At 41.9% G+C, this 24,770-nt stretch overlaps 1 protein-coding gene across 1 annotated transcript in view; it reads left to right on the top strand.

The window, feature by feature from the left end:
* The window catches only part of CDIN1 (CDAN1 interacting nuclease 1), a 216,681-nt gene that overhangs the window by 189,247 nt on the left and 2,664 nt on the right, over positions 1-24,770 (top strand). The gene's annotated exons all lie outside the window — the stretch shown is intronic.

The following is a 24,770-nucleotide window of genomic DNA, read 5'->3' as shown; positions in this document are numbered from 1 at the left end:
AGACAGTGTGAGTGGGGCAGGGGCAGAGAGAGAGAGAATCCGAAGCACAGAGCCCCTGATGCATGCCTAGAACTCACAAAACTGAGATTTTGACCTGAGCCGAAATCGGGAGTCACACGCTTAATCGACTGAGCCACCCAGGCACCCCCTCTTTTGTGTATTTCTAAGAATGGTGTGAGTGATTTAACATTTACATCGAGGAAGTTCCAGGCTGTTGAACCAGCCAAGGGAAAATATCCATACGTCAATCACAGAAGAGCTAAGGCTGTTCTCATATACTTGGCTTCCCATCACAGTAAAATTATGAATGGAGTAATTTGCCAAAAGAGACACTGAGTAGTGCTGACCACTAATTTTAGGAACCCTTGTGATGTTCTTCTAGACCCTGCTGTTAAACAGCGTTGAGCAGGCCACACACTTGGACCCACTAGGCTTGGGTTGTTCATCTGAAAGTCAGATGATCACTGACACCACCCCTCTGGGAGTGCGTGGCTTTGTAATCCAGCAAGCTGGGGTAGGCACGTATTGAAAGAAGAACTTAGCTCAGGACATCCATAGTGGGGCAAAAGGACACAAAGCCTATTCAGGTACAAGTGACACTGTAAACTCACAAGAATACGTCAGTTTAAAGAAGGGCCACTGACCACAACCTGAGCTGATGATGGGCCCTGGGACTGTTCTAAACTTGGCACCTTGAAAACGGTCTCCTCAGTGACTGGCTCATGGAGAAAGTGTTCCCAATACTTTGGCAGATAACTAACTGGAAGCTGAGCGTCTCTCAGGAGCTCAAACGTTTTTCACAAAAAGAATTGGTGATGACATCCTGATTCTTAAACCCAAGATTTATTGTAGTGGAAAAATTGCTTGTCCAAAGCTTAATGGAACCTTGAATTGGTTATGATCTGTTTGTTTGGCACCCTTCATACCATCTCAACAGCTAAACCTATGCTACTCAGTGGTTTCACAGACATCTGTGAAAGACTTTTCAGAATATTAGCTAATATGTTAATAATTCTACCTAAAACCACATTAAAGTGAGATCCACAAGCAACACAAAATATGGAGACCTCTCTAACCCATGTCAATATAATACACTGCTACTTAATCCTGACTTTCCATAGGTTTCAGTTAAATGCTGATCGTGTTTGTAAAGAGAAAATCAGAGTGCAACGAATATTGCTAAGCATGTACCTCCTTGATATAAAGTATTTCACTTTTAATGACAAGTTTAAGGCAACAAAGCTGAAGGCACATATTTTTCAAGTAATGTCGTACCTAGATTTTCAATCCTGTGAATTCACCGTACTGTTGACATAGTCGCGTCATGGGTACAAATTGGGTTATGTTCTTCTCCTAACTGCTTATAAGAGCACTACTTACCTTTTTTTAAAATTAAAAAAAAAAAAATTCTGAAATGATGCTAGATCTTTAGACCTCAAAGTTGGAGTCATTTGTCCACTGTGTATAACGTACTCCCTCTCAGTGAACCCATCACGTTGTGACACCTTCCGGTTTTTACTTTTACTGCTACCATAAGCTTCTTATCCAGTGTCCTTCTGACGGGGCCCATGGACACAACTCCCAGAAGGCCACTTGTTTCATGCTATCGGGGATCACACTAGACCCCAGTATATAGTCCACCAGTATATCCAATCCCTACCTCCAACCTGCTCTCATTCTCCTTCTGCTCTCTCCTGTGCCACCAGATGTCTTCAAAGAGTCCTCTGCACATGACTCTCCACTCCCCACATGTCTGTACCTCTAGACCTGAACTGCTACCTGCAGTGCCACCTGTCACACCCGGCACAGATGGATGCCTTGGTCCTTCTCTTGTCTGAACGCTTGGCTGTCTTTGACACTGTTAATCCCACCCCTTGACTCTGACATTCCACTCGTGCCCACCTCTCTTCCTTACCCTGTTGATGCCTCTCAGGCTGTGCAGTCTTTACTGGTTCCCCTTCCTCTGCCGGCCCCTGATAATCTCTTCCCCACGTTTCCATCCTTAGACCCCATCTCTCTTGATTTCTCTAAGCAAATCTTGACAACAGGGCCGTCTTCGATGTAGCTTCCAAATGTGTATCATCAATTCAGATCTTTTTCTTGAGTTCCAGACTCCTTCTTTTAATTGCCCACTGTACTGATTTTCAGACTTCGTCTTCGAGGAAGCCCCTAAGTGCCAGACGCACTATTCTTATCTTCACCCTTGTCCTTACCTTTTCATCCTTTTCCATCTTAGGTCCTCCTTACTCTTCAAATAGAGCTGTCCCCTCTTCAGTGAGATCTCCCCCACTGTCAACCCTCTGTTCTCTTCCCCCATCAATCCCACTGAACTGTGGTAGCTTTTCAAAAGTTACAGTGCAATAATGAGTAGCTGTCACTTGATACTCTGAATCCACATTTTCATTTTCATTAGTGAGGATCCCATACTATTGAGATTGATGCAGAGATTATAAGAACCACTTGTTTGGCATCCCAAGGCAGGTATTTTTACCTATTAACCTGCCTACTCTGGCACCTCTTCAAAATCCGTCATCACTTGGGACACCTGGATGGCTAGGTCAGTTAAGTGGCTAACTTTGGCACAGGGCATGATCTCACGGTTTTGTGAGTTTGAGCCCCAGGTCGAGCTCTCAGCTGTCAGCACAGAGCCTGCTTGAGATCCTCTTTCTGTCCCTTCCCCACTTTCACACTGTCTCTCTCAGAAATAAATGAACATCTAAAAAAGATCTGTCATCACTTGCATGTAATTTAAAAAGTTAGTCTCTTATTATTGGGATATCCCATCTCATATCCAGAAGGGTTTCAGATCATAATGAATTTACATGAACTCCCATAATCTATCAGGTTAATATTAAATAAGTTACTATATTCTTTTTTTTTTTTTAATTTTTTTTTTCAACGTTTATTTATTTTTGGGACAGAGAGAGACAGAGCATGAACGGGGGAGGGGCAGAGAGAGAGGGAGACACAGAATTGGAAACAGGCTCCAGGCTCTGAGCCATCAGCCCAGAGCCTGACGCGGGGCTCGAACTCACGGACCGCGAGATCGTGACCTGGCTGAAGTCGGACACTTAACCGACTGCGCCACCCAGGCGCCCCAAATAAGTTACTATATTCTTATAGAACTGTCATAATATACATATTGTACCTTTTTATTCTGAAACAATTAGATTTTAATTGTACTGTAGATACCATCTGCTCTGTCACTTCAGGACTGATTTCTGTTGGTTTGAAAAATGTTACAGGTCCTTTTAATTTCATTTCCAATGTGTAGCTGTAGGGATCAGAAAAGACCAACCTCAGGTAACATCTATAACCTATTTGGTATCTCCGCATAAACTAGGAGCATGATTATATTCATATCTCGTGATGGGAATTATACAACTTGCAGTTATTAAATTGGACTAAGGCCAATATGCTTTTACCTACCTGGAAAGGAAAAACGTTGCCCCGCATTTAAAGAGAAACATAATGGTAATTACATAAAAAAAAAAAAAGTTCAATAGTCTGAACTCAGACATGATTTTTAAAATTTTTTTAAACTCTAATTAGCACAACTTGACAGATAAAAATTAATGTTACTTTTGGATGTTGTAGGTTGCCTGACAAAAATCCCATTTTATAGAATTTAAAGGTTTGTAGATAGAAAGTGAGAAATAGCTTGTCAGAGGTGATGGCATCAAAATGTAAAATATCTCCATTAGTTTCAAAACAAAATTATTACTTGAATGTATTTTAATAATGCTTAGCAATTAAATCTGTGGCATTGAAACACTGATTAATAATACTGAATCTCTTACTCTCGTGTAACGGAAGAGATGCACAATATGGGGACTCATTTCTAACTCAACTGGAAAAGTGAGAAATGTAATAGGGCCTGTAGGGTAAAACAGTGCAACAGAACCTTCTAGGATTCCTCTGTCATCGCTGGGTAAGAAGTCAGCAGACCTCAGTTCTAACTTCAGCATCTTGCCTGAAGTCTTGGGTTAATTCACTTAGCTTTCCTAAATACCTCATCCTTTTAAATAACAGATGAGTATCTTTTTTACAAAGTATAAAATGTGTGTGAATGTATGCCACTGTTTTCTCATGTTGGGGAGAAAAAACAGCAAAGTACGTTTATAACTTAGTTATTTGTCTCCTTAATCCAGAGCTTTCTTCCTTTCAGCCTTACCCAGTTAGCAAAATAAAACTCTGTGCCTTTTCCCTTGTTTCCCAAAATGTAAGGATAGAAGAGGCTGCAACGGTCCAAAATCTACTCCGTCTGTCCCTAGGGCCTCAATTCCCTGGATAATTACTGTCATTTCACTCTAGATAATTTGTGTACAGTTGCCTGAAGAAACTGACCCCCCCCAACCCCAAAGGGTTCCGAAATTGCAAACCATTTTCTTGAGCTAATTATGTTCAATCCGTTAGAAGAAATATAGAAACATTTTAAATAAAAAAAAATCTTACCAGATTATACTAAGCACTTCAAAAAAAAAAAAATGGACATCGAGGAAATACGTACCCTAAATCTTGGACCATTTTGTTTTTCATGCTATGTATTTTTTTAAAGTTTGTAAATAATCTGAGCAAAAGGAAGGTACAAAATAACTTTTGCTGATAGACTATTAGATTTTTTTATTTGCTGAATGCATGACATTATTCCTGACAAATAGAGCTTCAATAACCGAACTCTTTGTTTTCATTTCAGAGATGGTTAACATAAAGTCTGAATATCAAAGTCTAAAAGGCTTCATCTTAACATTATGCCCCACACGTGATACCTTCTTCCTCCTGAAAGTGATTATACCCACTTCTGAAATGTCTAATCTCATGCTGGAGAGCTTAAGAGAGCATCTGACCATCTGAAAGCATTTGAGTTTAAGTCTTCGAAATATGACATGGGGACGCCTAGTCCTACCAAGGAGAGATCCAGTCTAGATTATCCAGTGCATAATCTTGGGTGAGATGAAAGAATTCTTTCAAATGTGACTGTAGTCTGTTTCTGTAAAACCTTCGCTTGGTCCATAAATAAGCCTAAAGGGCGTTATAAATGTGTCAGGAGCTCAGGGTGATTGATCTGTGTTGGATATATCATGAAAATAGACAGAAGGCACAAGGGTTGCTTCCCTGTGGAAATCGCGGTGGTAAATTGCCATATGTGTCCCTGTTAGGAGCCTAGCTGATCAGATTGTGGATGTAACAACTTTACAGACTGGACTTTGGGTCTCTTGAGATCTTCAGTGTCTTTCTGTGAAGTCTAAATAAAATAGCACCTTGATCTGCAGCCTCAAGCAGACTTTGGCAAGGAATCAGGACTCTTGCCAGCAATCTTTCCCAGTCCTAAATTCCAAATACATCTTTCTCGGGGTTGCTGTCCTTCAGATATCTGGCTAGACGTGGATTTGTGTTAACTGAAAGGTAAGGAAGCCATGCCAGTGTTGTAATATTACATACACACCACAAAGGTTGAGATGATAAATTTAAACTTGAAAAGTCCCAGGCACATTTTCTTGCAGAACTATTCCAGCAAACTCCTGAGAGGAAAAAATGTAAAGTGTGAAAAGCAGTGACTTTAACTTCCCTTTGACTATGCCAGTTGAAAACAATGGCTCTAGTGCTTGGGGAAGTAGGAAGGCTCTTGAAATAAACAAAGGCAAATGATTAAGTAAAGCAAGTAATAGCACTGTTTTTTAAACCACTCGCCCCATCCTGTATATGCCATTAGGTTCAAGATCTAGACCAGACCTAAGCAAAACAGTGGTGCAAAGATACTCTGCATAACTTTTCTACCTGTCATTCACTTACTCAACAAACATTTATTCAGTGTCTGTGTGCCTGCCATACATTGTTAAATGAGAGGTAATGATCCAGTAGACAAGATACTGCTTTCATGGAACATTCTGTCTGTGGAAGAGAGAAACCTTAAATAAATACAAATAGGTAAATTGTAACATCTTTTAAATTTAGTGTTTGGCAATGAGAGACGAGTTCACTTTGCCATTTTGCCTCTGAATCCCATAGAATCTCAAGTGCCATAAATCCAGGTAAATTGTATAAATCCAAATATGTTCTATAGCATGTTTATAGCATGTATCTGTAGTTGTAAATACCTCATTAAAAATTAGGAATTTTGGTTATTTTAGTATCCAGCATTGAATGAAAGTTTGGGTCCCACCCATTGCCAGTACTACTTGGTCATAATTTTCTTTGACCAGATGTTTCTTTTAATAGTGCTATGGATCTGTTTTTACAGTGGCCCCCATTTATAATGGAAAGGGATGGGGTTTTCTGTCTTTGGCCTTAAATTTTACCAGGACTTGAGCTAGAACAACAATTGCACAAAAAGTACGGCCTTTTGCAAGCTTGAGGCACTCACAGGTTACTTCAAATACTGTCTTGCATCGGCCTTAGTACGGCCTGTGAGTTCAAGCCCTAAAAATAAACACCTATTAATCAGCTAATGGCCACATGAGTGGACCAGCTCTCCGACTACAGCAGGGACCTCAGTCTAACCTCATTCAATAGCTGGTCTTATGTCACCCAGGATGAGGCAGTTTGCAGCCAGGAATGCCTCTAAAAGAAGACAGTCACAAGCTTAGCTAAATGTTTAAAATAACCTCCGTAACTCCTCTCCACACTGACAGATTGCTTTCAACTCGATGGAATCAAACCACAGCACCAGCCCCAGTGGCCGTTGTGGGGCCAACCTTGAGGCCCGGACTTTGTAAAGTAAAACTACACGTTCCGTTGAGGCTCTCCCTTGTCTTGCTTTCAATCAGAAAGCAACCGGAAGGGAACTCACTCCTGGAAGTCCTTATCTTCATAAAATTTAGCTAATGCCTCCTGTTAACTAAAATAAGGTTGGTGTGTAAGTCACTAAGGAAACTGTCAGCCAGTCCCCTCATCCCGGCTGACTTCTCAAAGAATACAAATTGGAGGAACCCCATGGAGTAGAGCTGTGACTGTTTACATACACATACTCTGTCCCAAAGACTCCGGAAAGTTGAGCTCTCAGTATGGTTTTAAGAGTTTTTTTGTTCTTTTTTTTTTTTTTTTTTTTTCCTATATGGAGTGGAAATGTGGGTGGAGGGGGAAAGATTTGTTTTAATGTATACTTTTCTTTAATGTGTTTACCCCCAAATAAGTGAGCTGTAGTAGATACGTTGGCCCCACAAAAGTAAATATTTAGCTCAGAAATTCCACAGAGAAACATAGCCCGGGGTATTTGGGTTTCAAGAAAGAGGATCACCCTGGGGCAGAGGGCTGGTGTGCAGGCAACATGGGATTGGTAGGAATGGGCTCGCGTGTCATCCCCTCGGCTCTCAAAACGCCTTGGTCAGCTAGACAGTGCCCCTCTGGCCCTCGGCAGTGCCCCTGCCACCTGCCTTTTCCAGCTCTGTCTTCTGCCATGCCCACAGTCTTTGCTTTTTCTGACCTCTGTGCCGCTCCAAAAACCTCCATGCTTTGTCTCAGCGCTCTGTCTGCACGTGCCTGTCTCTCCACTGGAGGAATCTTTTCTTACTCAGTGAGCCTCGATTTCAAGACCTACTCTGTAGGTCGCCTCATCTCTGCCCTGGACCTTGCCTGACTTTCTCTGGGCTACCACAGGACCCCCTGCACCATTCTCTGAGAACATTGGTCTCCTCTTCATACTACTTTTTAACCCCCTTGTCTCCCTGACTACTGAGAGCCCCCCTGGAAAACTGCGACTGTGTTCGTGTCCTCTCTGCATCCCTGGAACAGGGCATCCTTTTCAGGAGGGCAGAAGGTGATATCCTCTGTGTTCTGCAGTGAGGACGAAAAGGAGGCTAGGGGTGCATGGGGACAGGAACACCGGACAGGGAGGTGGGAGAGGGTGTCTGCAGAGACACCGTGAGTTGCTCATGTGTGGTCTTAAGTCACTTGACGTCTGAGAGCCTCTGTTTCCTCAACTGTCTAATCAAAATACCGCATTTTTGAGGATCACATATGCCCAATAACTTTTAAGTGTTCTGCCCACCATCAGCTGAAGATAGAACCAGAGTTCAGTAACTCGTGTCCTGTCCTCTGAATCTAGCCCTGCAATTATCCACACTCACATGATCTTTTACCTGTTACTTAAAAAAAAAAAAAAAAAATTATGTCCTTAGTCCTATTTCTTTCCTACAGTTGTCTGATAAAGCAGCTTCATCAACCACAAGAAGACAAGGGGACTGGCCACCCTTAGAAACTGGTACTTGCCCTCAGTTTCCTGAGGATCCATTGTGTGGTCCCCATCTGCTTGAAGGGCCAGCCTTGAAACCCCAGAAGGGTGTGTGTGTGTGTGTGTGTGTGTGTGTGTGTGTGTGTGTGTGTGTGTGTGTGTTTTAGGGCAACTGCAAACAGCAACCATCATTTGTTTTCTAAGTCAGGAGTTTATCATCTCTCCAGAGCCTTGCAATACTAGTTAATAAAGCTCAAGTTTGTTCCTTCCTGTTCTATCTTTTCATAAATAATAAATCCATTTGTTACAAAGATGAACTATTGAATCTGGTGAAACGCTGCACAGTGCTCTTGTTCTCATAGGAAAAAGTTGAGGACCAAGTCCAAAGAAGCCTCAAGACCCTGCCCTGAAACTGGTGTGTGTACAGCCCCTGTTTGTCGTGTAACCTGAGGCCTGTGAAAATAGGCACAACAGTGCCATGTTATGGAGAACAGGAGCCCATATTTAAAGAAAACTTGAGTCACTGACCTCACCTCGGTTTTCTGTCGAGTGTCTTTTGAAGTAGTCTCTCCTGGTCACATGGCGCTGATCAGCCTTTCTTTTTAAGGGCAGGAATGACTGTGAAGTGACCTTTCCTGCTTTCTGACTCAGAGAAGCATCGAGCCTAGTTAAAAATGTAAGAGATGTCTGACTCTCGTTTACTCATGCTTCATTTTAAGCTTTCTCCCTGGGTCATATGGAGTAGAGTACTTCCTAGAGCTGCCTTGATGAGTACCTGAATGATCCAGTTTTCTTCTTGTTACTGGGTTTATTTCCAGACCTCTAGATATAAATCTATCCGTTCGTGGGTTGGGGAGGGGAGAACAAGGGTTGCAGAAGTTTGTTTATTAGGTAGAATTTTTGTAATGGGACAATAATGAACATACACAAATTAAAGTGTTGTAAAGCTTTATTCTCAAACCTGTCTTGACTCCAGGATACGGAGGCTATTCTGTCTGCTTCCTAGATAAACAGCTAAGACCTCGAAAGTTCAAACTGGGAGGTGCATGAAGATCACCTTCCGGCTTGTGCATTTTATAGAAGGACTTCTATGTGAAGAGTCCTGTAGTAAGACATTTGTAGTGAAACTACACCTATAGGAGCTTAACTAGAGACCGGGATGGGAAGGGGGTTGGAATGATGTAATGTTGCTTACGTGTTTCTTTGTGGAGTGATGTGTTTAAGGATTTGAAAAAGCATGGAGGAGAGTCCCAAGCATGTACCACAGCGTAGCATAGCTATTCACAGAGGGAGCACGGCATGGGACAGATCTGGGCTGGCATCTTGGCCACTTCGGCGCTTTATCTCCTTGTGTGAGGAGGTAGTCCCCTCTCCACATCTTTAGTTTCTCGTTTGTAAAATGTCACTGTTAGTATTTCCTACATCATCAGTTAATTGCACATATTAAATGAAATGTGTATGAAGTGGTTAGTACAGCGTTTGGACACAAAGTATTCAAGTGTTAATACTCTTCATGGTCCTTATTAACAGGTTAGCAGAGCCCTGTAAGAGTTTTCTAACTATGAAAATAAAAGCACTAATGGTAGCTGCACAAAGCTTTTGTTCTACGTGAGATAATGAAGGGGCACCTGCGTGGCTCAGTTGGTTAAGTGTCTGACTTCGGCTCAGGTCATGGTCTCACGGTTCGGGGGTTCAAGCCCCCACGTCAGGCTCTGTACTGATAGCTTGGAGCCTGGAGCCTGGTTTGGATTCTGTGTCTCCTCTCTGCTGATACCCTGCTCACACTCTGTCCCTCAAAAATAAACATTAAAGTCTTTTTTGCTTGTTTTTCTTTTTGCTTTTTTTTTTTTTTTTCTTTTTAATGAGATAATGAAGGGGACTCCTGGATGGTTCAGTCAGTTGAGCATCTGACTTCGGCTCAGGTCATGATCTCGTGGTTCATGAGTTGAGCCCCACATCAGGCTCACTGCTCTCAGCATGTCAGGGCAGAGCCGGCTTCAGATCCTCTGTCCCCCTCTCTCTTCACCTCCCCTGCTTGTGCTCTCCCCAAAATAAAAAGTAAACAAGATAATGCAGACAAAGAGCTCAGAAGAGTAGCTGGCACATAGTGATGGTTAAGTAAGTGCTAGCCGCTGTTAGGATTATGGTTATGATGGTAAGTATGACTATCAGTGGTATTATTTTTACCTAAAGAAATAAGTCAAATAGTCTGTTTCTCTTACCAATTACAAAGATGGGGACTATGTCAGTCAAGTGGGCTTTGAACCTAGGTGACTTGAGTCAGAAATGGGGTTAACTACAGGGCATTACATTCGCTAGAATGCCTTACTCTCGTTGTATCTAGAGGGGGACCAAACGGAACAATTACTCACAAAGCCCAGACCTGGACAATGAGTCAAAACCCAAAGAATGAAAGATCAGGTATTTTTCCACTGTGTGAACCCTCAACACAGCCCACACCTCGCCTGGGAGGGCCTGCCAGCCCTCTCCAGCACTGAGGTCTGTTTGCAGGTGACAGCTAGCTGAACTCCCCTGCTGTGTGTATGTCTGCTCGTGGCCGTCCTGCCCACCTCACTGTCCTGTTGGTAACTGTCACCTGGAGCTGGCCCAGGATGCCTTTTCTCTCATCACTTGGAAACCTCCCTGGCTCAGAGCCTCATCTTCTGGATCCATTAACTAAATAACACCTTTACATACAAAATCGGGTAAGATCTTTACAGGCTTAGATTTAAATTTTTGTAACCGTAGAGTTGACCTTCAAAACTCATTTTCATAATAAAATGAGAATGTGTGCTATATTCTTCTCCTGAGCCCAACTTTCTATTTGTATTTTGCTGTCTCACTGTACGTGCCCCTTTGGTGCAGAGACAGAGTATAAGTAAATGAAAAGCCTCACGCCCACATAGAGCCATCAGACTCCGATTTTCTTAAAGGAGCACTATTGAAAAGGGCATAAAGCTCACGTTGGAGAGTTGATGTGTTGTTGGAGAGTAGAGCGGTGAGGAACACACACAGGCTCCTGCTGAACTTGAGAAAGATACAGGCACCGCTGGATGGTATTTGTGGTTCACTGAGTGCAAACCCATGTGTCATACACAAATACTGTTCACTTTAATAGTTGGGTATCTCTTCACTCATCTTAAACACCTTAAGGTATTTGGAAAGGGAGGAAGAAGTAAAACAGATGAACCTGCTGAGATATGGCTGGGAACAGTAGCACTTGACTTTGAGTGACATTTTTACAACCTTACCTTCTAGATAAAAGCTACTGTAAACAAAAGCCTACCTAAATTGATGGTATTGAAAGGACTTGGGAGCCACCTGCGTGTAGCAATTGGCTCCTGAATGGCCAATTCCTACCCATCTCCCTTCAGTACTGCAAACACCAGTAGTGTCCCTTCCAGGGAGCAGGAATCGTGTTTCCTGCCAGGTTTTAAACCACAGCATCCTCTCCCCCAGTAACAACCTGGAAAACAGACTCCTAATAGCAAAACCTCTGGGACTGGCTCTCCAGATTGGGCACTTTGGGCACAGTTTTAAGGTTCATCTTCTCACCTTGAAAAATGACTTTCTGGGGGTGCCTGGGTGGCTCAGTCGGTTAAGTGTCCGACTCTTGATGGTGACTCAGGTCATTCATGATCTCATAGTCCTGAGGTAGAGCCCCACATCGGACTCCGCATGTTGGGCACGGAGCCTGCTTAAGATTCCCTCCCTCTCTCTCTCCCTCTCAAAAAAAAAAAAAAAAAAAAAACTTTGGGGTGCCTGGGTGGCTAAGTCAGTTAAGTGTCCGACTCTTGATTTTTGGCTCAGGTCATGATTTCATAGTTCATGGGTTGAGCCTCATGTTGGGCTCTGTGCTAACAGCACGGAACCTGCTTGGTGTTCTTTCATCCTCTCTCTCCGCCCCTCCCCTGCTCCCTCTGTCTTTCTCAAAAATATATAAAGCAAATATGTTTGCTTCTCTGCATGGCCAAGAGTTAACATGCATTGGGGGTGGAATCTTTTTTGCTACCACTCACAGCTTCTGTGGCAGGAGCTCTGCAGGGGTATTCATTCATGTGTTCATATATCTGCTCAGCCAGCATTTTTTGGCTGTCTCCTAAGGGCTGCTGAAATACAAGCTGCCTCCATGGAGCTTATATTCTGGAAGTGTTTGATAACCGCAAGGCCAGATGATCCGTGTTTTATTTTCTGAGTACTGTTTTATGGTTTTCTATTACCTGGCCATTTTTGCTAATAACCTAGATGGTTCCAACTCCTAATTTAAACCTCTTTCCAGAATTGGCTTTTGTGGATCTATAAAACTGGGAGGTTTGCTTTTGAGGACTATGTTGGTTAGCCAAAGAGATTTTTCTTATCGTGAAATATTTATTGTAAGAAAACTTTAACTACCCATTTAGAGCAAGTTGGGATTTGACATACCTGGAGCATTGTGTCACATTTGGTTAATGATAGATTTATAAGGCAACATGTATCAGCCTTAATCCTTTAGTTATTTGACTTTGCCGAGGATGAAAATTCCAATAATTTTTTGTTTCAAGCAGACTTTTATTTATCCAGAACCCATAAATCTCCCTGTGCCTTGAGATAAACATCTGACTGAACTCTGGGTTACCCGGTCATCTTTTGAGAACTGAGCCAAGGAAGAAGAGACCCCATTTTCCCTCTACCTAATAATAAAAGACTATGTGACAATGCATATTTGGAGTAGGCAATATTTATGTAAGAGAACCTTTTTATATTTTATAACATTGCTAATTTCTAATATTCAGACAGCTAGAAAGGAAAAGTTAAGAAATAACCTCAAAATTTGCCAGAGCAGGTCCGTGGTAGGCTAACGGGTGAACCCCAAAAATGGACTATGGCGGTGCCAGCCAAGGCTTTACCAGTAAGGCAATCACTATCCATTATGGTCGTCATATCAATTATACATTCTCTGGCATCAAACACTAAATCAGCTGAAATGATGGGCTTGCCTTTGGCATGTTTCCCTGGGGAAATAACTGAGAAAACGTAATAACTCACACAACCAATTTTGTAAAGTACCCCAACTTTTGGAGGAAGGCTGGGGTATAAATTCTAGGTGGATAGATATAATTTGCACCCAAGGTCCCCCTAAAGTGTTCCCTCACTTGAAGTCAAAGTCCAAGTAGATTGGACCTTGGGTCCTTTGTGACTTTTAGGGTGTAGGCATTTGATCTCTCTTCCCGTTTGAAGATGCCTACTCCATATGTCCTCAATTGAAACAAAAACCAGAGCTATCAGAATTAAGTTTTATCGTACAATTTCACAACGAAGTAATCTCAATATGTGTCTGACTCCATCCTCCCATTAAGTCTCTCTCTGGCCCCTCATCCCACTCTCCTTTCTCTCCTCAAAAGGTGAATCTATAATGGAGAAAACTAAAAGGGCCATTAGAGGAATAAATACAACTTAGCTGAGAACTCTCCTTGTCTGGGAAGACTTCTAGAATAACACATCATTGTAATTCTTTTGCTGTGGACCTTTTAGCATGTCTTGTAGTCACTTGATAACTTCTGTTTTTTACTTAAAATGTGAATAGCTTTTGTTCCTACATTATTAAAACCTGAGCCAGGTACAGAGTTGCAGAATTGGTCATGACCTCGTAAACTGTCCTATTCTGCTATGAAGCCACAGACACAAGCTTGCATGCAGATCCGTGTGTGTGTGTGTGTGTGCACGTGCGCACATTCTTACTAGGTAAAATGTAGAGGAGCTGACCCACCACTGCCAGGTATAAGCATTTCTCCAAGAAGACATATTAAAGACAGCGGATTAAAAACAAAATAGCTTCTGCTATTGTATTCTATTCCACTCATCTCTGCTTTACTCTTGTAAGAATTTACAATAGGCTGGAGAAACTGGAAGTGTGGCATCTAAGTGTACCCAACACAGGGCAAAGTGGAGTGGAAATTAAGCACTTTTCCAGGCAATTTAATGTCGACATGAAAATGCCAAGTTACATAAACATCAAGGAGAATTTCAGGTGCCTGTGGTTGTATATTTATATACATCTTAAATTTTCGTCAAAATAATGTATTTTCTGTTTATTTTCTATGTGGCATAAAGGCCTGAAGTGAATCAGTATTTATATTTTTGCCTTTCTATTTTCAAAATTCTAGTGAGTTGATGTTACAAAGAGATAAAGTTGCAATTGTAGTAACCAGGATCTAGGAATTGAAAGAGAACATTCCTAACTAGGGTTCTCTTCCTTTGTTCATTTCATTTTACAAACACAGACCTTCCAGGCAAATAAAAAAAAAAAAAGTAAATGAAACAACCAAGTTAGATTTTTATTTCATCTCTAGAAACTACAGAAAGAGTATTTGCATCGTATATTAAATTGACCATAGTGCCAGAACCTTAGGATACTATATTACATGATCACTAATCTATTATTATTGTACACATACTTACACATAGGCATAAATACATACTTTGCATATAAACATGTGCAAGCATATTTCACTTGGACTGAAAAGTTATTTACAACTCTGTCTGGAGATACATACAACAGTGATTAACAAGTGCATAACCAATCTACAACACGCAGATTAAAACTAAATAAACAGTGGAAGAGTTTATTTTAAAACAGTTACAAGATGTTTTATATTTCTCTGCTGTCCTGAGCTGCATGTTTGAGAATTCATCCTTCATAAAAACCACATGCAAGTCTTTTTGATGGTGAAACAATTGACTTCCAACAGCCACATGCCTGCACACATCCTCAGAGTATCTCCCAGAGCCCACACAGCAACTCAAAAGGAGAAAGAGAAAACTGTGTGTATACACATAGTATACATGTGTAATATACATGCATGCAATATATGTATGCGCACTATATATACACATTATGTGCGTGTGTGTGTATATATATATAATTTCACATATACTGTGCTGTTCTTTTTGGAGAAGGGTTTTTTGTGAATTGAAGGAAAAGATTTGGGTGGGAAACAAAGATTTCAAGCAATAAAGTTGTTTTGTTTTTATTGAAGACTCAGGAACAAGAAACATGAGTAACTCATCAAATCATTCCATAGTCCTGTTATCTTTCAATTAAAACTTGTGTCAATCCAGATTTGTATTGTTAGAACCCTAGTGCATCAAGAATTCTTTTTTTGTTTTGTTTTAATGTTTATTTTTCAGAGAGAGAGAGAGACAGACAGACACAGGGTACGATCCGGGGGAGGGGCAGAGAGAGAGGGAGACATAGAATCCAAAGCAGGCTCCAGGCTCCGAGCTGGTCAGCACAGAACCCAACGTGAGGTTCGAACTACTGACCGCGAGATTATGACCTGAGCTAAATAAAGTTGGACGCTTAACCAACTGAGCCACCCAGGCACCCCAAGAATCCTTTTTTTGTGTAATCATGGTGATTCAGCTCATTAAGAGGAGTATTAGATCAATCTCACGAGTTTGCCTTATTCTGTGTCACAGGCAAATTTTGTGATAATATATGAATTCCATGACCCTTGCCTTTTACACTGTATTGCCAAAAGACATAAAAAGCCTCTGATTCTTCAAAAAATATGTAGTGATTTTTCTCATAGAGCTGAAGACAAGCACAGATGAGCCAAGTTAGTGCCACAATCATAAGCTACATGTCTATACTAGAGGTATTTTAGAAGCAAAGATGGGCCTTTGGGGTTCACTGCATCAACCCTGCTTAGCAAGTCTGAACCTTCTTTTCTGGGAAGACAAATCTCCACCTGATATGCTCACTTAGACCCGTTGCTTCCCTCAGTTTTCCTCGCAACTTATTCCAGCTGTTTATTTCCATTTACGTGAACAGGCTGCGGCAGTGTTCTGGATTTACTCCTCTTTGCTCATGTTTAGATTCTGCCCCATAACTTCTGAATCCCCTCACGGCAGGGAAACATTTCTCTTCTCCGAACTTTATGCAGCGATTTGGTAATTCCCGTTCCCCAGTTTACTTTACTGATTGTCAGATGCTTTAAATATGCTCCCTCAAAAGTAATCATTTTAATTTCTTTACCTGAATTATAAGTTGCTTTTCCATATACTTCCCAAACACGGTGACACTTAAATCGAAATGAGTAGCTGGATAAACTTCTTAGTGTGAAACTATTGACTTCACACTTGAAGAATTATTCCTTGTAGACAGGTGAATCTCAACTCATATACTGAGCTTTTGATTAGTCACCTGCCTTCCAGGGCCCTGCTCGTCTCTTTTGCAGGTGTTGTAAATACTTCTCAAAGTTGAATGACTGTTGAAATTGGTGTATAAAGACAAGGGTAGTGGTTACAAGCACAAGCCTTACAGCCAGACGGCTGAAGTTCAAAGCCTCCTTTTTGTGCCTCTTAGTTTTCCTCTGTAGAATGGGGACAATCCTAGGTTGCTTGGGAATATCAAATTAATCTGTATGCATAAAAGGGCTTACCACACTGCCGGGTACTTAACAAGTGCCATAAATGTTTGTTACCTCTTTGGTGTTGGTTATTGGAATCAGATCGTTTTATATTTGTATTTTTTTAACATTTGACTTTTAAGTAATTTCTACACCCAGTGTGGGGCTCGAACTTAAAACCCTGACATCAAGTGTTGCATGCTCTACCTACTGAGCCAGACAGGAGCCCCTTTATATATCTATTTAGACAATACCTTTATAGACGTAATGTCTGGCCAAGGGCTCTCTCGAATCTGTAGAGACCTAGAAGCTACAAAGGTTTCAGGAAACCAACCAGGGAGTTACTTATTGGAACCAACTTAAGCAAAACGGTATCTAGGTATCTCTGAATTTCTGCATCTACCTTTGATTTCAGCAATCTCTGAAGAAGCATAAAGAGGTCTGTCAATAGACACTTAATCTTCTTCCCTTTTCTCTACAAGTAAAGATACCATCCAAGAAATGCCTGCTTTATAAACAATAGTGTAAGGATATGGAAAGGAAAGGGGGTGTATTTTTTTTTTCATAGCTAAGAAAGAGTAAGCAAGTCCTTCCTGAATGTGGGCCCAAATCTTCTGTCCATACCTCTGAGTTTCTCAGAGAAAACCGTGCAACGAAAGACATGATTTGTAACTCATGTTCTGTCCAACATCTGTACTCTGCCATCCTAGGTGACTGAGAATAGCTAAATTCTTCAGGAAAACTAAGAATTCACTCACTGCACTACCATTTGTAAAACATTCTTGGTGGTAGGCTTTTAAAAATCTATTACAGATTGCCCTGCTCTTAATGTAACAAAATCTAACCGCTGATTTATCCTGGACTGTCCTCAGCACCCGTAATTGACAAAGTCTATTGACCCCAGCACCAAACAGCATTAGATTGCCACAATTGGAGGTTTTTAAATGTCTATTCTCTAGTTGTCAGCAGTCACTCACCTTGACAGGCAAGTATCCTACCTGTAACCAGCCTCTCACACCCTATCTCTGTCCCTCATGTTTGCAGTTTCAGAAGCCCAATAACCAACCAACACCAAAACCATGTGCTGGTGGGCGCCTGGTGGTTCAGTCCAGTAAGCGCCCGACTCTTGATTTAGGGTCAGGTCATGATCTTGCAGTTGGTGAGATCGAGCTCCTCATTGGTCTCTGGGCTGACAGCATGGAGCCTGCTTAAGATTCTCTCTTACCCTCTCTCTCTTCCCCTCCCCAGCTCACACACATCTCTCTCTCTCTCTCTCTCTCTCTCTCTCTCTCTCTCTCTCTCTAACTCGAGGGGAAAAAAACACAGCACTGCAGAAAATGTCCAGAATTCTTCATTTTATATATGATTTCTATACATCCTTGGGTAACCCCAGTGTCCTAGATAAATAACAGACAAAGGTATTGGTATAGTCTAAGTTAGGAGCCAAGAAGTTCCATTAGTATAAAAGTGCAGATCTGCTTGATAAGCTACTAGCCTTGGAGTGCCTGCTGACAGCATGGAGTCTGCTTGAGATTCACTCTCTTCTCTCTCTGCCCCTCCCCACCTTGTGCGCGCGCTGTCTCTCTCTCTCTCTCTCTCTCAAAATAAACATTTTAAAAAAACTGACCAGTCTTGATGAAGAGCTGCTACTTATAATCTCAATCAGTAATGCCTTCTGCTGTAGATTCTGGGTTAAAGTGTAACTAGTATAAAAAGCCACCAGGACTTTCCATACTGCATATGTGAAGAAGGGTATTGGACTGGTCCGGTGTGTGTGTGTGTGTATGTATTGCTGTATAGCAAACTACCCCCGAACTAAAGGAGTTAAAATAACATGCGTTTGTTACCTCACTCTCCCTGTGATTGAAGAATATGGGCATGGTTTAGCTGGGTTTTCTTCTTCCCTGTCTCTCACAGGCTGTATTCAAGACATTGGCCCAGGGAGTGTGGTCTCATCTGAAGGTTTGCCGAAAGGTACACTCCCAAACTCTCTTGGTGGTTGTTGGCAGGATTCAGCTCCTCAGGAGCTGTTGTCCGTTCCTCTCAGACTCTTGGCCACAGGCCACCCTCAATTCCCTGCTACATGGGCCTCTCCCAAATAGTTTGTTTCATCAAAGTATGCAAGTTGAGAAGGCAAGAGAGTGTCTTGTAGCAAAGATGGAAGTCAGTCTCTTGTAACCTAATCACAAGTGAATTCTTATCACTTTTGCTACATTGTTTTGTTAGAGGCAAATCCCTAGTTCCAGCCAACATTCAAGGGGGAGGGGATTACACAAGAGCGTGATCCCCAGAGGCATGAATCACTGAGGTCACCTTAGATGTTGGTTGACCACAATACCTTTCTGCATCTCTTAGCTACAGCTCAGAACTCCAGCACTACCCCCTCCTGTGGGTCTTTTTTCATTCCTGTTGTTGCCACATTTGGTTTGATGCTTCTTTTGGGTGCCTCTCTTCCTACAGATAGAGACTGCCCTCTGTTGATTGAGTTCTAAGTGGGACCCGATGCAATACGTAAATGACATTCCTTCTAGCTCACTTTTTACTGTGAAGAGGAACCTTATGTGCATGGACACAGGTTACTTACAAACATCTTTGTATTTTCAGACATCTTTAACATGCTTAGTATTTTCAGACATCTTTAATGTGCCTTAGAATTACCCATTTAATAGATTCCCCTTTTATATGCTTTTTACCTGTATATAACATATCCACCTATAGAAATTATAACCAATTAAAACAGTGTCCCCCAATCTTGCCAAATTTGAAAATACTTGAAACGATTACTTCTATCCTCCATGTGATTATAGCTGTGCTTCTAGATTCCATCTACTTAGACAATACATAATGACTGAAAGCTGTGAACTCTATTTTTTGTGCATTTTTTAAAATTGTTGGTTGCAAATATATATTGTCAAGTTAGCTAACATACAGTGTCTACAGTGTGTTCTTGTCTTTGGGAGTAGATTCCCATGATTCATAGCTTACATACAGCTTCCAGTGTTCATCCCAACAAGTGCCCTCCTCAGTGCCTGTCACCAGTATTGCCCTCCCCCCTCGGCCTCCCCCCATCAACCCTCAGTTTGTTCTCTGTATTTAAGAATCTCGTATGGTTGCCTCCCTCTCTGTTTGAAACTATATTTTTCCACTTTCCTTTCCCCATGGTCTTCTGTTGACTTTCTCAAGTTCCACATATGAATGAAATATCTTATGTGCATTTAAAAAATAAGACCTGTTTATTTTTTCTGTCTGAGGATAGTGCTCAAGGTGCATAACAGGTCTATTACAATCTCCAGAGTTTCTGGCCCAAGTTGGAGAACCTCTGAGTGAGATCTCTGGGCTGAGGTCAAGAACTCAAATGTCCATGGGGACAAGCGGACAACAAAATGAGCAGAGTAGGCAGGACATAAGAAATGGGCTTCTTCCGTTCCTTAAAAAAATTATTTTTAATGTTAGAGAAGTGGACTGTGAGTCAGGGAGGGGCAGAGAGAGAGACACACAGAATCTGAAGCAGGCTCCACCCTCCACGCTGTCAGCACAGAGCCTCATGTGGGGTTCGAACTCATGAACACCGAGATCATGACCTGAGCTGAAGTAGGACACTCAACCGATGGAGCCACCCAGATGCCCCCTTCCAATTCTTTCTTGAAACATGAGGTTATCTTTTGCTTTCCCAAATTTGATAGGAGTATGGAAAAATGTATCTCTACAATTAAAGTCTACAGAACAAGCACGATGATAAATGGCACCTGATGTGGAGCCTTAACATCAGGGACTAACAGAGAATGGGGAGGACTGCAGCAAACCTGAAACAGGTCTTGTCAAAAGGGGGCAACTGTTACTTAGCTCCAGCTGATTGTTGCCAGATCAACTAATTTCCCAAAAGATGCTGAGTATTCAGGATTTTGTATTAAAAAACTCATGTGTTGGTTCTATTTATTTTTTTCAATAGATAGAAGTTCAGCTTCAATTTAGTAGATCCAGTCACAGAACTGTCACCCATTTGTAAGGCAGCTCACTCCGTGTTGTCAAAAGCTACATGTGTAGGAAACTTTTTATTCAGGTTGAATCAATATACAATTCTTGGTAAATTTCAGACATTGGCCCTAAGTCTCTGCTCAAGAGCTACAGCGTGAATCTCATCACTTCTTCCCAGGAGTGCTCTAAAAATCAGAGGCTAATGAATGAGCATGTTATCTCACCCTACATGCTTATTTCTACATCACAAATACTCGGTTATTCTAACAGTTCCTCAGGTATCGTAGAGTTCTCCTCTGGAGCAATTCCAGACCAGAGATATTCCTCTTAAAACATGACACCAACCCTGCAAAACGCTCTAGGCATGGTCTAACCAGTACAAAGGGCATTTCCTCTCTTTTTCTGGTTAAAGTCTATCATAGAGGGTGACATCCAGTTAGATCACTACCTCCTAGTGAGACAGTCACAGACCATGCAACCAGACTGTCTTGGGCTCCAAAACAGGTTCCCCCACTTTTTAACCTAGGAGACGTTCGGCAAACTAGCTAATTTCTCAGTGCCTCAGTTTCTCCATTTGCAGAATGGGGACATTAAGTGCACCTGCCTCATCAAGTTGCCCTGAGAATTAAATGGGTAGATCTGTGGAAAGCACTTAGAATAGCACATAGCAAGTGCTCTGAAAGTGATGATAATTAACGTTGTTACTGTTACTATCATCCCCATGATCCCAAAATAGACCATGTATGTGCTCATCTTGGTTACTAATAAAAACACCAAGCCATGGTAGCAGCTGAGTCCTGCCAGCATGCCTCTCTGGAAACTGCCATTGGTTGGGCGACTGGCACAAAGCTATCTGATCCTATTATGAACTTGGTGTTCTCCACCATGTCCTTGAGCAGGGCTGTCAGGCACCAGGGAACCGTGCTAGGCCTAGAGAACACACGGATAAAGAAAATAGGGTCTTTTTTCCTCAGCAGGGTCACCATATAGCAGAGACAAGTGGCGAAATAAATAATGCCTGGGAGACACCTATGCACAAAAACCACCAAAGGGTCCCCAGCTTTCACTCCACAGTCTCCTGTTGAATTTCTCTAAATACTCTACAATGAAAGGGAACCAGAGAAATGCATTTCAAATGGATTTGTAAGGTTGTTACTTACGAGGAACTTCATCTTTCATACATACGTACTCGGGAGGTCTGTCCTGGGACTTTGACCTCCCATTTGTGTCAGGAGGTATTTGTTGTTATTGCGAGTGTGGCGGTATTTTACTTGCAAACAAAATTACTTGTGTAAAAGTCACTTGAGTTCTCCGTCTCTGCTCCACGAGAGTTTTTAAAATCCATTTGGATGGAGTCTTTGATCTTGTTACTGGACGATGAGTATAGTAAACTGAAAATTAGAGTCCACCTTGAAATGTGTTAATGGAGTCAACTCAGATACCCATATACACCCCATTCCAGAGTGTCTCCTCCAGCTGGTGGGGAGGGCTGCCATCGCAGTAGTAGACCAGCCCTCTGCTGTGCACATTCCCTCAGACCCAGAGACTGTTTTCTTTTATTTTTTTTTTCAACGTTTATTTATTTTTGGGACAGAGAGAGACAGAGCACGAACGGGGGAGGGGCAGAGAGAGAGGGAGACACAGAATCGGAAACAGGCTCCAGGCTCTGAGCCATCAGCCCAGAGCCCGACGCGGGGCTCGAACTCCCGGACCGCGAGATCGTGACCTGGCTGAAGTCGGACGCTTAACCGACTGCGCCACCCAGGCGCCCCCAGACTGTTTTCTTTTAAATGCCATTAACAGTCTCTTTGATTTTTATTGGTCACAAAGGTTATGTTTGCCTTTGCAGTGATCTCATTCTTGTCTAGTAGTGCCACAATAAATGGGAACAGGCATCAAAGAGATGAAATCATTCAACCCACGAGCATGTACTTGACCTACATAAAAAATGTCCTAGGTCCTGTTTTCTCCCCGGTTTACACCTTGGATTGGAAATGCTAGACTTGGATTGCTTGGTTTTTCAAATTATCGACCAAAATGTTCCCTTCTGTTGGTTCAGATAACCAAGGAAAATTGACTCTATAAAGTTGCTTAATGTGTTCAGCCCTTTCATAAACAGATAGGTTGCTAGAAGGTGATCTTGCCAGCATTTGATAATCTCTGGATCCTGAATTATTGGAGAAAGAAATACACTAAAGTAGGTATCGGGAACAAGGCCAAATCGTGCTCTGTCATTCAGTGTCCAAATTTGTCACCCAATAAGTTCCTATTTTTTCATTCAAAGAACACCTAACTGGACAGCCTTTACCTGCCAATTGCCACTTACAAAGAGAAGTTGTGTTGCTTTGTTTTTAATTAAGCACACATTATCAGAACTTTTGAGCCACATGAGAGGGCTAATAGTGCCTAAGTTAACATAATTCCATCCAAAAGCTAAGAAACAAAGACTCAGACAGCAGACTCCTCTGAAGTGTCACTACTCACATATTCTGAAAGGAATTTCTAGATCAGTGATACTACCTTCAGGGAGTCCTCGTAGTGAACCACTACAGTGAAATATTCAGATTCACAGTCTTGGAAAGCCCTTTCCAGTTGCAGATTTCCTCTGTTGCCTCAAAAGAGAAACAAGTCCATTTTCTTGGGCATTGAGGTGTTCCCCAGCCTGGCTTTTCTGCCCGGAAAATGCCATTTTCGTAAAGAGCTGTCATGCTTCGTGTCCTTTGGCGTATGATTTAGCTGTTCAGGGAAAGTGTAGGCTGCTTTTGCTCTCTCAGTGCTTGGTGGTATGTGTTTTTGTTTTATTAAATCTTTAAAACACTGAGCTTGTTGTTTATGACCTCCATATATTCTTTTGTTCTTTTCCATGACTGGTTAGATCACATTTTTTTTTCTCCCTTTGTAAAAATATTAGTGCCTTTCTAAAGAACATCATGGTCTCCTGAATGGCTGCATAAGACAGCGGAGGAATGTGTTGAGCTCAGTGTTAGGTCTGTAGAGCCCTGTGACCCAGGGCTGCTTCACTGATAGGAAATTTCGAGGCTTCGCAGACACAAAATTGGAGATCTTCCCACCCTTGCCAGGCTTGTTGTGACAAATCCGAGATCTTTGGATAGTAACCAGAGCTTTTTGTAAGATAGAGATACCAAATGGTATATGTTCCAGTTGCAAACACTTGTTACTACAAGTTGCTAAGAAACCCCCAGTTAACTGGAAGTAAGGTCTCCCCAGGCTTCTCTGAAGCCAGCCCCCAATGGCAGGTAAATACCATCGAGTCTAGTGCTCCAAGGCCGCCCCACTGTACACACCTCCTATGTCCCCTGGAGCCGCTCATCAGTGGATGAGTTGCCATTCTGCCCAAAAGGTTCAATTAATCTTGCATACAACTAGGCTACCGTTCGGTGACACCCAACTGAACTTGTTCCTGTGCATATAGTATCTTGCAGCCCATCTTGGACTATTAGTTTTGGCAAGTACACTACAGCGTATAATAAATCATGGAAGGAAAAAAGCTTTTTGGCCTAACGTGGCTCAGCCTGCTGTAATGTCAGAATACAGAAAGCAGTTCTGTTTTTAGACATCCTTTTACTAACCCAACATTCATAATTTATGATTTCACTGTAAAATTCCTGCAACATGACACCAAAAGTAGTGCTGCCCTTTAATTAAGTACTCTCGGTAGAAAAAAAAAAAAAAAAGGTGAAACTGATGGGCAAAACATGTCTGTGTGCACAGTGATTGATCGTGATTACATCTTTATGAACCCAGCCTAAAGGTCTCAACTTCCTGATGGGTGAAGTCTTCTACAGGGTTACTTCCTGAGTCTGCAACTAACAAAAACTGGAGATAATTTGGAGGCACAACTTAGATTGAGGATTTAAGCCAGCATCTGTCTATACTTCATAGTCTACATGACATCCATCATCTTCATGATAAGAACCTATGACCAAATTTCAAGCCGTGCTCATATTTAGAGACTGTACACAGACACGAAGGGTCGGGGATAAGGTCTCTCTGAGGGATCCCAGTGGTCATCTGGATTTTTGTTTGCTTTTTGAGGAGTTGAGAGAGGAGATGACCAAAGGGACCTCTGGCCCCATTGGTATGTGCATAGAGCATTCTAGCCAGAAGAGGACCTTGACCTATTCTACTTTTACATTATTCCTTTTGTTTTCCCCTTGGTTGAAAATAGGTTAGGAGATAAGGTAACATTAGGAGATAGAATCCCAAGTGTGGTG

This window comes from Lynx rufus, unplaced genomic scaffold, assembly GCF_022079265.1.
Source record: "Lynx rufus isolate CCGP_SWC_20201006 ecotype Redwood Valley unplaced genomic scaffold, mLynRuf1.p SCAF_13, whole genome shotgun sequence".
In the NCBI taxonomy this organism is placed as follows: Eukaryota; Metazoa; Chordata; class Mammalia; order Carnivora; family Felidae; genus Lynx; species Lynx rufus.
Note: the sequence above shows the minus strand (reverse complement) of the source record. Positions and strands in the feature narration are given on the sequence as shown.